Below are 13,653 nucleotides of genomic sequence, written 5' to 3'. Positions count from 1 at the left end.
CTGGGAGAGAGTCAACCATTCAACTTAAAAAAGAAGGGGGGGGCTCTGAGGCAGGGAGCCAGGTGATCAGGCTTGGCGAGTCCCACCCCCACAAAAACAAAACAGTAATTGGAAATGCTCAGGGTTGAGAGTTTCATGGCAAGCACAGCTGAACCCAAGCACAGCTGAACCCAGGACGGTGCAGCTCTGAGGGAGAGGGGCATCTGCCATTACCAAGGCACTCGACCCCTACAGAGGTACACTGCCATTGCTGAGGCAACCCGCCATTGCCAAGGCAACCCGCCATAACAGAGTACGCCACTACAGAGGCAGGCCATCATCACCACGGCAGCTCTAACCACACCCATATAAACAGGACTACAGGGAATTACACATGGCAGCAGGGCAGAGCCCACAGCAGCAGGGTGGAGCTCACAGCAACAGGGCAGAGCCCACGGCAGTTCAGCATAACCACTACAGGCAGGCAGTGATTAGACTGCCTCCTTGCTGGGCAGGACAGTGCAATGGATACTCATAAATAAAGCCCTAACACCCTGGGACAGAGCACCTGAGGAAAAAAAGGGGCTTTATGAGTTTTGCTGCAGCAAACTTAAACGTATCTGCCTAGCAGCTCTGAATGAACAATGGAGCTCACAGCTCATCACTTGAGCTCCTATAAAGTATAGACAGTCTCCTCAAGCAGCTCCCTGACCCCCGCATATCCAAAGAGTCACCTCACAAAGGACTGATCATACTGACATTTGGTGGGCATCATGCAGGGACAAAGATAGCAGAAGAAGAAACGGGTAGCAACCCTCACGGTTCCGCAGCTGCTACAGGTGTACCCCAGGCAAGCAGGGCCTGGAGTGGACCTCAGTAGTCCTACAGCAGAGGGGCCAGACTGTTAGAAGGAAAACTAAGAAACAGAAATACTTCATCATCAACAATCTGGACGTCCACTCAGAGATCCAATCTGAAAATCAACAACTACTTAGACGACAGGTGGATGAATCCACAAAGATGGGAAGAAACCAGCGCAAAAAGGAAGAAAACACCTGAAACCAGAACACCTCGTCTCCTACAAGGGACCACAACTCCTCACCAGCAAGGGAACAAAGCTGGATGGAGAATGACTGTGATGAAATGACAGAATCAGACTTCAGAAAGTGGGTAATGAGAAACTTCCGTGAACTAAAAAAACATGTTCTAACTCAATGCAAAGAAACTAAGAACATTGAAAAAAGATTTGAGGAAATGATAACAAGAATGGACAACTTAGGAATATGAGTGAATTGAAGGAGCTGAAAAACACAACACGAGAACTTTGCGAAGCATGCACAAGTTTCAAGAGCCGAATTGACCAAGCAGAAGAAAGGATATCAGAAGTCGAAGATCAACTCAATGAAGTAAAAAGAGAAGCCAAGATTAGAGAAAAAAGTGCAAAAAGGAATGAACAAAGTCTCCAAGAAATGTGGGACTATATGAAGAGACCTAATCTACGTTTGATAGGTGTACCTGAATGTGATGAAGAGAATGAATCCAAGCTGGAAAATACCCTTCGGGGTATTATCCAGGAAAATTTACCCAACCTAACAAGGCAGGCCAATATTCAACTCCAGGAAATACAGAGAATACCGCAAAGATATTCCTCAAGAAGAGCAACCCCAAGGCACATAATCATCAGATTCACCAGGGTTAAAATGAAGGAGAAAATGCTAAAGACAGCCAGAAAGAAAGGTCGGGTTATCCACAAAGTGAAGCCCATCAGACTCACAGCAGATCTCTTGGCAGAAACCCTACAAGCCAGAAGAGAGTGGGGGCCAATATTCAACATCCTTAAAGAAAATAACTTTCAACCCAGAATTTCATATCCAGCCAAACTGAGCTTCATAAGTGAAGGAAAAATAAAATCCTTTGCAAACAACCAAGTACTCAGAGATTTTGTCACCACCAGGCCTGCTTTACAAGAGCTCCTGAAAGAGGCACTACACATAGAAAGGAACAACCAGTACCAGACATTCCAAAAACATACCAAATGCTAAAGAGCATCAACAAAATGAAGAATCTGCATCAACTAATGGGCAAAACAGTCAGCTAGCATCAAAATGGCAGTATCAAATTTACACATAACAATATTAACCCTAAATGTAAATGGGCTAAATGCACCAATCAAAAGACACAGACTGGCAAACTGGATAAAAAGCCAAAACCCATTGATGTGCTGTATCCAGGGAACCCATCTTACATGCAAGGATACATAAAGGCTCAAAATAAAGGGATGGAGGAAGATTTACCAAGCAAATGGAGAGCAAAAAAAAGCAGGAGTTGCAATTCTCATCTCTGATAAAATAGACTTTAAAGCAACAAAGATCAAAAGAGACAAAATAGGACATTACATAATGGTAAAAAGATCAATACAACAAGAAGAGCTAACGATCCTAAATATATACGGACCCAATACAGGAGCACCCAGATATACAAGGCAAGTTCTTAACAACTTACAAAAAGACTTAGACTCCTATGCAATAATAGTGGGAGACTTTAACACTCTACTGTCAATATTAGACAGATCAACCAGACAGAAAATTAACAAGGATATCCAGGACTTGAACTCAGACCTGGAACAAGCAAACCTGATAGACATTTACAGAACTCTCCACCCCAAATCCACAAAATATACATTCTTCTCAGCACCACATCACACCTACTCGAAAACTGACCACATAATTGGAAGTAAATCACTCCTCAGCAAATGCAAAACAACTGAAATAATAACAAACAGTCTCTCAGACCATACTGCAATCAAGTTAGAACTTAGAATTCAGAAACTAACTCAGAACCGCACAGCTTCATGGAAACTGAACAACTGACTCTTGAATGTTGACTGGATAAACAATGAAATGAAGGCAGAAAAAAAGAAGTTCTTCAAAACCAGTGAGAACGAAGATACAACATACCAGAATCTCTGGGACACATTTAAAGCAGTCTCTAGAGGAAAATATATAGCTATAAGTGCCCACATGAGAAGAGTGGAGAGATCCAAAATTGACACCCTATCATCAAAATTGAAAGAGCTAGAGGAGCAAGATAAAAAAACTCAAAACCTAGCAGAAGACAAGAAATAACTAAGATCAGAGCAGAAGTGAAGGAGATAGAGACATGAAAAACCCTTCAAAAAATCAATAAATCCAAGAGCTGGTTTTTTGAAAAGATCAACAAAATAGACCACTAGCCAGAATAATAAAAAAGATAAGACAGAATAACCAAATAGATGATGATAAAGGGGAAATCACCACAGATCCCACAGAAATTCAAACCATCATCAGAGAATATTATAAACAACTCTATGCACATAAACTAGTAAACCTGGAAGAAATGGATAAATTCCTGGACATCTGTGTCCTCCCAACTCTAAACCAGGAGGAAGCCAAAACTATGAATAGACCAATAACAAGGTCTGAAGTCGAGGCAGCAATTAAGAGCCTACCACACAGAAAAAGCCCAGGTCCAGGTGGGTTCACAGCCAAATTCTACCAGACACACAAAGAGGAACTGGTACCATTCCTTCTGAAACTATTCCAAATAATCAAAAAAGAGGGAATCCTTCCCAAACCATTTTATGAGACCAACATCATCCTGATACCAAAACCCGGCAGAGACTCAACAAGAAAAGAAAACTTCAGGCCAATATCCATGATGAACATAGACGCGAAAATCTTCAATAAAATACTGGCAAGCCGATTGCAACAGCACATCAAAAAGCTTATCCACCATGATCAAGTAGGATTCATCCCGGGGATGCAAGGCTGGTTCAACATACGCAAGTCTATAAACGTAATTCACCGCATAAACAGAAACAAAAACAAAAACCACATGATTATCTCAATTGACGCGGAGAAGGCCTTTGACAAAATTCAACAGCCCTTTATGCTAAAAACCCTCAATAAACTCGGTATTGATGGAACGTATCTCAAAGTAATAAAAGCTATTTACGACAAACCAACAGCCAATATCATACTGAATGGGCAAAAACTGGAAGCCTTCCCTTTGAAATCTGGCACTAGACAAGGATGCCCTCTTTCACCACTTCTATTCAATATAGTACTGGAAGTTCTAGCCAGAGCAATCAGGCAAGAAAAAGAAAAAAAGGGTATTCAAATAGGAAAGGAGGAAGCCACATTGTCTCTATTTGCAGACAACATGATAGTATATCTAGAAGACCCCATCATCTCAGCCCAAAAACTCCTGAAACTGATAAGCAACTTCAGCAAAGTCTCAGGATATAAAATCAATGTGAAAAAATCACAAGCATTCCTATACACCAATAATAGACTTAAAGACAGCCAAATCAAGGACAAACTGCCATTCACAATTGCTACAAAAAGAATAAAATACCTTGGAATACAACTCACAAGGAACGTAAGGGACCTCTTCAAGGAGAACTACAAACCACTGCTCAACGAAATCAGAGAGGACACAAACAGATGGAGAAACATTCCATGTTCATGGTTAGGAAGAATCAATATCGTGAAACTAGCCATACTGCTCAAAGTAATTTACAGACTCAATGCTATCCCCATCAAGCTACCATTGACTTTCTTCACAGAACTGGAAAAAACCACCATGAACTTCATATGGAACCAAAAGAGAGCCCGCATAGCCAAGTCAATTCTAAGAAAAAGAACGCAGCAGGGGGCATCACACTACCAAACTTCAAACTATACTACAAGGCTACAGTAATCAAAACAGCACAGTACTGCTACCAAAACAGAGATATAGACCAATGAAACAGAACAGAGGCATCGGAGTCAACACAACATATCTACAACCATACAATCTTTGATAAACCTGACAAAAACAAGCAATGGGGAAAGGATTCCCCGTTTAATAAATGGTGTTGGGAAAACTGGCTAGCCATGTGCAGAAAGCAGAAACTGGACCCCTTCCTGACACCTTACACTAAAATTAACTCCAGATGGATTAAAGACTTAAACATAAGACCTGGCACCATAAAAACCCTCGAAGAAAATCTAGGCAAAACCATTCAGGACATAGGAGTAGGCAAGGACTTCATGACCAAAACACCAAAAGCATTGGCAACAAAAGCCAAAATAGACAAATGGGACCTAATCAAACTCCACAGCTTCTGTATGGCAAAAGATACAGTCACTAGAGTGAATCAGCAACCAACAGAATGGGAAAAAATTTTTGCAGTTTACCCATCTGACAAAGGGCTGATATCCAGAATTTACAAAGAACTCAAACAGATTTACAAGAAAAAAACAAACAAGCCCATTCAAAAATGGGCAAAGGATACAAACAGACACTTTACAAGAGAAGACATACATGAGGCCAACAAACATATGAAAAAATGCTCATCGTCACTGGTTATCAGAGAAATGCAAATCAAAACTACATTGAGATACCATCTCATGCCAGTTAGAATGGCAATCATTTAAAAATCTGGAGACAACAGATGCTGGAGAGGATGTGGAGAAATAGGAACCCTTTTACACTGCTGGTGGGAGTGTAAATTAGTTCAACCATTGTGGAAGACAGTGTGGCCATTCCTCAAAGACCTAGAAATAGAAATTCCATTTGACCCAGCAATCCCATTACTGGGTATATATCCAAAGGACTATAAATCGTTCTACTATAAGGACACATGTACACGAATGTTCATTGCAGCACTGTTTACAATAGCAAATACCGGGAACTAACCCAAGTGCCCATCGATGATAGACTAGACTGGGAAAATGTGGCACATATACACCATGGAATATTATGCAGCCATCAAAAACGATGAGTTTGTGTTGTTTGTAGGGACATGGATGAATCTGGAGAGCATCAATCTCGGCAAACTGACACAAGAACAGAAAATGAAGTACTGCATATTCTCACTCATAGGTGGGTGATGAACAATGAGAACACATGGACACAGGGAAGGGAGCACTAATTACTGGGGTCTACTGGGGGGAATAGGAGAGGGACAGTGGGGGAGGAGGAGCTGGGGGGGAATAGCACAGGGAGAAATGCCAGATGTGGGTGAAGGGGAGGAAGACAGTAAATCACACTGCCACGAGTGTACCTATGTAACTATCTTGCATGTTCTGCACATGTACCCCAAAACCTAAAATGCAATAAAAAATATTCAATTGTATAAAATATAGGCAAGTCTTATAAAATGTTTTTAAGTTTTAGGAAATATTGGTCACGGCCTTCATAGCCAGCTAGATATTCCAGAAGTAGAAGTGAATTACTTTTCTGAATGCATTGTCACTAAATGTTACCATTCTTTTCTATTTAATATTTAGCAAAATCACAAAATAGACATCAAATTTTATCTCATCCAAAGGTTGGGAGAGGTAACGTGTGTCATAGGCCCTGAGCATCCATCTAGCACATTTTTGCTGGGCATGCTGAGTGCAAGGCCCAAACTCGTGTTACCCAGGCCATTTCTCAGGATTGTGTTTGCAGTAAGCAATGTTAAGAAATCAGGTAGCATATCACTCTGAATAAAGAGAAGGGTTTTTTCCTGTTTATTGTAAAGCAGTAAAAACACCAAGCTCAGTGGTCCTCAGCTGAGGTGCCAACCCACTGAGTATGTAGCATCTGTCTTGTCTTGACCTCTCCAAATCATCCCCATGGGATTTAAGAGACAAGGGAACCAAAGGGACCATGCTGACACTTTGGCTACTGTTGTGCTATGAGTAGTGAAGTCCTTTGTCTCTGACTCAGGAGTCTTGTGTCTTCTCCCAGCATCCAATGAAAGCCCATCCATGTGGGCTTGTAAGTAAAGTCATAGATGCTTCATAAACTGGCATGTAAATTTTATTTTCTTCTAATATATAAGGATATCAGAAGTGTTATACTGTATTACTAATATATGTTAGGATAGTAATGAATTATGTACTACTATGCATGTGTGTGTGTATATATATATGTATATATATATAGTACACATTTAATTCATATGTGGCACCTGTAATCAAACATAACATTTTACAGTTAACACTTGACATTCTTTAATCTTCACAAAACCCTATGAAGTAAGCAAGGCAAGAGAAGGTGACCCCATTTTATGAGATGAAAGGGTTCATAAATGTTAGAGCTAGAAGTTGAGTTTTGTTATTGTGGTTTATTGCTTGCTGCTTCCCTGTCATAATCACTGTGGCCACCATCAGTTTTGTTAGGATTTTGTTATTTTTAAAATAAAGGTCATGGTCTTTATTCCCTTATCAGGCAATTAGTTTCAGAAGCAAACTGTCCTTGGAACAGGTTCTTTGTCACATGCTACAGATTTTTCTTAAAATTGCAATTTACTAAATTTCAAAGGGGAGAAAAGTTGCCTTCTAGCACAAAATGACCTTGAAGGCAAAAGAATCCTCACATGTCTGAGTCCACGAGTTTGTTAGAATAAAGCAAACATACTGTTTGCTAAGATTATGTTTCTAAAGCCCCCATTCTGCCAGCCTTTCCCACATTGTGTACACTAATCAGATACTTGAACTGTTTTGCCAAAATCTCTCCAGAAACTTCCAGAAAAGTGAATGATGAATTGCTAGTGTGGAAATGTTTTTTTTCTAATAAAAAGAGAACATTTCACTCTATGATGCCCTTGACTATGGGATTAAGAGTGATCCTGTTATTCTAGTCCCAAGTATTAGGTTGGTATAAAAGTAATTTTGGTTTTTGCCATTGCTTTTAATTTCAAAAACTGCAGTTACTTTTGCACCAACCTAATAACTATAGCTGATCAATCACAGTGGCACAATATGTTTAATACCATCCTGTACTACCAACAAAGTTACTAGTGAAAAGTATTTCACCAATAACTAGTGAGGTGATTTTTTAATAACCTTTCTCTATGTGGGAGAGAATATCAGAGTTTGCGCAGTTCTCAGAGCATTTTGAGATTATATCAGAGTTCAGTTCAAAAACAAAAATAATTGTTCAATGTTGTTTTGCTGTATAGCAGTCCTTCCAAAAGAAGTGGTGACAAGTCTTCTCCTGGAGCTATTTAAAATGAAATTGCCTAATTTGAAAAAAATCACAAATATGTGGAAATTAATCAACACACTTAACAATGGAACAAAGAAGAAGTTGCAAGAGAAATTTGAAAATACTTTGAGACAAATAACAAAAATACAGCATACCAAAAAACTGTGGGATGCAGCAAAAACAGCACTGAATGAAATGTATAGCTGTAAATGCATACGTTTTAGAAAAGAAGAAATCAATCATGTAACTTTAGATCTTAAGGGGCTTGAAAAAGAATACCAAATAAAATCCAAAGTTAGCAGGAGGAAGGAAATAATAAAGACTAGAGTAGAGATAAATAGAGAATAGAAAAACAACAGAGAAATCGATGAAATGAGAAGTTGTTTTTTTTGTAGAGAGCAACAGAATTGACAAACCTTTAGCTAGATTGCCTAAGAGGAAAAGGTGGCTCAAATTACTAAAATCAGAAAAGAAAATGGAGATATTACTACTGATTATACAGAAATAGGACTATAAGATTACAATGAACAAACGTACACAAAACCTTTGGGTACTGAATCATGAAGCAATAGAAAATCTAAATAGACCTCTAATTAGCAAGGAGGTAGAATGAGTAATCAGAAACTTTTCAACAAACAAAAACCCTGAAACTTCACTTTGCTGGTGAATTCTACTAAACATTTAAGGAAAAAGTAGCCTCCCTGTAATCCCAACTCTTTGGGAGGCTAAGGTAGATGGATCACTTGAGCCCAGGAGTTTGAAACTAGCCTGGGCAACATAACAAAACTCCATCTCTACAAAAAAAAAAAAAAAAAAAAAAAAAGCTGGGCATGGTGACACATGCCTCTGGTTCCAGCTACTTGAGCACAAAGTAGGAGGACGGTTTGAGCCTGGGAAGTTAAGGCTGCAGTGAGCTGTGATCACACCACTGCACTCCTGCCTGGGCAACAGAGCAAGATCCTCTCTCAAAAAGAAATAAATAATTAACACCAATCCTCAAACTTTTCCAGAAAGAGGAACACTTCCTCATTCAGTCTATGAAGCCAGAATTATCACCACTACCAAGGCCAGACAAAAACACTACAAAAAAAAAAATTCAGACTAATATCCTTTATAAACATTGGCATGAAATCTTCAACAAACTACTAGCCAGCTGAATTTAGCAACATATCAAAAGGGATATATAACAAGACCAAATGAGATTTATTCCTGAAATGTAAGGATGGTTTAACATGAAAATCAATCAACATAATACACTATATTAACTGAATGTTGGGTAAAAAGGACATGATCATTTCAATTGATGCAGAAAAAGCATTTTACAAAATTCAACATTTATCATTTCATGATAAAACTAAACAAACTAGGAATAAAAGGAAGTTACCTCAACATAAGGAAGTTATAAAAAGCCAGCTAACATCATGCTCAATGGTGACTGAAAGCTTTTCCTCTAAAAGGGAAATGTTAAGAATGATCAGGAACAAGTGAAGAATGCCCAGTTCTCCGCTTCCATTCAACATAGTATTGGAAGTTCTTGCTAGAGCAATTAAGCAAGAAAAAGAAATAAGAGGCATTGAAATTAGAAAGGAAGAAGAAAAATTAACTATCTGTATATGACATGATCTTATATGTAGAAAAATAAAAATTTGACGGAAAAACTTGTTTAGATTTCAAATCATATGAGTCTGAATGAAAAATGAAAAGTTAAAAAATTTTAAACTGTTGTATCTAATGAATGTATTCAGCAAATGTGCAGACAAAAACAATTGTTTCTGTACACTAACAATGAACAGTCTGAAAAGGAAATTAAGAAAACAGTTCCATTCATAATAGCATCAAAAGAATAAAGTACTTTGGAATCAGTTTAACCAAGGAGGCAAAAGCCTTGTGTGCTAAAAGTAGAAAGCATTGCTGAAAGAAATTAAGGATCTAAATAGATGGAAAGACAAGATCAGGAGTTCAAGACCAGCCTGGCTATCATGGTAAAACCCCGTGTCTACTAAAAATACAAATATTAGCTGGGCGAGGTGGTATGCCCCTGTCATCCCAGCTACTAGGGAGACTGAGGAAAGAGGATCACTTGAACCCAGGAGGCAGAGGTTGCAATGAGACGAGATCACACCACTGCACTCCAGCCTGGCTGACAGAGTGAGACTCCATCTCAAAAAAAAAAAAAAAGATTTGTGGGAGAACAACATGCAAAATTTTAATGATATATTTTATTCATATATTTATAAATTTGTAAATATATAAATAGAAATATTTATAAGGTTTAGAAATACATATATAAGACTAGAAAAATATATACACAAATGTTATAACTATTACCTCTGAGTGGTAAGAATAAAAAGGTGATAGTTTCGTCCTTTATAGTTTCCTGAATTTTTAAATTTTCTACAAAAACTGTATTACTCTTTTAAAAATGAGAATAAAATATCTGGTTTGCTATGAGTATGTTCTTGCCTAAAAGAAGAAGTAGGTAACCTTTCAATGTCCTTCCTTTCTAAAACTTCATTCTTAGTGAGGTTTAGAAGTAAGACTTCATTATCAGGCACAGGAGTTACCTACACAAGGAGGTAACAACCTTGTTTTCTTTGTTTTTGTTTTTATTTTTTTGTATTTTGAGATGGAGTCTTGCTCTCTTGCTCAGGGTGGAATGCAGTGGTGTGATCTCAGTTTACTGCAACCTCCGCCTCCTGGATTCAAGCGATTCTCCTACTTAAGCCTCCTGAGTAGCTGGAATTGCAGCTGCCACCACACCCAGCTAATTTTTTTGCATTTTTAGTGGAAATGGGTTTTCACTATGTTGGCCAGGCTGGTCTGGAATTCCTGACGTCAAGTGATCTGCCTGCCTCGGCCTCCCAAAGTGCTGGGATTACAGGTGTGGGCCACAGCATCTGGCCCCCTTTTGTTAGTTTTATTGAAGTAACCGGCTTATACTCTGCTGTGTAAATATAATTTATTCTTTCAGATTTTATTAAGCAGGCTGTAATCCGAGGCCAAGGTCAAACTCCTGAGAATCCACTTAAGAAGGAGAATGTTAGAACCAGAGGAATCTTAGAGTCCTTGTGTTACAACTTTCTCATCTGACAGATGAAGCAAACAAGTCAGAAAGGTTAACAACGTACCCTGGCCAACCCAGTGAGATTTAGGCAGAGGTCCCCATGTGGTTTCCACGATGGTTTCTGCATAGTAAATGGAAGTAAATGAAGGAGAAATAAGGAACAGAGATTTCAGCAACGCTTGGACTAGAAACGTCAGGAATTGGTAACAATGGTGGCCAGGCTAACTAAAGTGACTAACTGTTCCTATAAGTACCCACCTCACAAAAGGTGCATCTCATAAATTAAACCTGCTAAGTCTGCTTACTTCACCATGTCTTTTTCTTCAAGATACTGGCTTTTTTTGTTTTAATGAGGTATAATTTAACTACAGTGAAATACACAGTTAAGTTTTAACAAGTGCATACATCCAAGTAACCAACACTTCAGTCAAGATATAGAACATTTCTACCACCCTAGAAAAATTTCTCAATGTCCCTTTTGAGCCAGTCTATCTCGTTCTGATTTCTATCACCATAGGTTCATTTTGCATATTCTAGAACTTCGTATAAACACAGCTATTCAGAATGTACTCTTGTGCCTGGCTTTTTCACTCAGCACATTTTCTGCTATTTATGCTGTAGAGTGTGTCAGAATTGATTCATTTTTAATTGTGGTGTAGTCGTCTATCAAATAAATATACCATAGTTTCCCTTTCCCCTGCTCCCCTATTTTATTGAAAGATGTCTGGACTGTGTTAAATAAAAAATTGTGTGCTAATCCTGGCACCACTTTGACCAAATAAAGGGAAGTTTTGGGAATTGGATTTTGTGACCTTTGAGATTCTGCCTTATGTTGAAATTCAGATTTCTTTTCAGGGGCCTTTCTCCCTTTATCTCTTCTCCAAGTAATACATAATACATGCAAGTGGAGAGGAATGACATGGTTAACATTGAAAATAGGCACGTTTATTTATTCATTATATAAGACATAAAGGCTAAACATAGGAAACAATATCCTGGCCAGTATCACATTCTAATCTTGGTAAATTTGCAAGGTGCAAAAAAGAGGCAGCAATAGTGACAACCTATTAAGTTTAAACTATTATCAAGGACCCAGAGATAACTATTATATTTACGGCTTTTATTTACTGAGTAATAATTGCTAGACATTGTGTTAGTTACTTTATTTAATCCCTAGGCCTGATAAAGGTATATTTATTATCCCAATTTCAGCTCAGGAACATGGAGGCTCAGCGAGTACATAAAGCACATAAACACATATATAGAAGATACTCAAAGGAGTATATATGAAGCAAATCATAAGAACTTAAAGGGAACCAAGGTGTTAATTTTTAAATGACCAGTGGAGTTGTGCAGCTAAATAGTGTTAATAACATTTCCACTTTCTCTTTTCATTAATTAGCATTTTGCAAACCCTTCTTAAGCCGTGCACTCTCTCTGTTCATCCTCATTGACTCTGGATGGGTGTGGTGTGTGGGATTTACCTCCCAGAGAATTACAAGCCAACTGGACAATCGTTTTTTTACAGAGAAAGTAATTTAACACCACTCTTTATAACAAAATAAGTACTCAGCTGTTTGTCCATTCCTGCGTGTATATTCCTTGAATATACTGTAACCAACAATTCTGACCAGAATACATGTAGAGCAAGAAGGATAGCAGTAGGAAAGTGGGTGGTTTAAAGTTATCTTTAGGGTCTCAATAAAAATGATTTTTCCCATAATCCTCTCACCATCTTTCTTACCACTTCTACCCACCCAAAAGATCTCTTAGTATTCTCTTCCGTTAATGCTTCTGCTATTATATCTTTACCTATATAAAATAAAAGAAATGAAGCAGAAAGTATTCTTTTATGTGGCAAAATCACCCTGAATGGAATTTGGAGAAATTCATCCTTAAGGAGCACTGAATGAACTGTGTGGTTTCATGTTTAAAATAGTATATCCAGCCGAGCACGGTGGCTCTTGTCTTGTAATCCCAGCACTTTGGGAGACTGAGGTGGGCAGATTACCTGAGATCAAGAGTCTGAAACCAGCCTGGCCAACATGGTAAAAACCCATCTCTACTAAAAGTACAGAAAAATTATCCTGTTGTGGTGGTGCAGGCCTGTAATCTCAGCTACTTAGGAGGCTGACACAGGAGAATCACTTGAACCTGGGAGGTGGAGGCTGCAGTGAGCCAAGATTGCACCATTGCATTCCAGCCTGGGTGACAGGCTGGGTGACAGATGGAATTTTTTTTTCCATCTCAAAAAAAAAATACTAAAATAAAATAAAATAGTGTATCCACAATATTATGAACAATATCACTTCCTGTATTAGTTTGCCAGGGCAGCCATAACAGTACTACAGATGTTTTAAACAGAAATTTGTATGCTCACCCTTCTGGAGACTAGAAGTCAAAACTCAAGGTGTCAGCAGGGTTGGTTTCTTCTGAGACTTCTCTCCTGACTTGTAGATGGCTGCCTTCTCCCTGTGTCCTCACATCTTCTTTCTTCTTTGTGTCTTTATTTCCTTTAGACACCAGTCTTAATAGATAAGAACCACCCACTGGACTCCATTTTAGCTTAACTACCTCTTTAAAGGCCAAATACAGCCCAGATTTCCTAT

The sequence above is a fragment of the Callithrix jacchus genome, chromosome 3, assembly GCF_049354715.1.
Source record: "Callithrix jacchus isolate 240 chromosome 3, calJac240_pri, whole genome shotgun sequence".
NCBI classification, from domain to species: Eukaryota; Metazoa; Chordata; class Mammalia; order Primates; family Cebidae; genus Callithrix; species Callithrix jacchus.
This window is presented reverse-complemented; position numbering follows the sequence as displayed.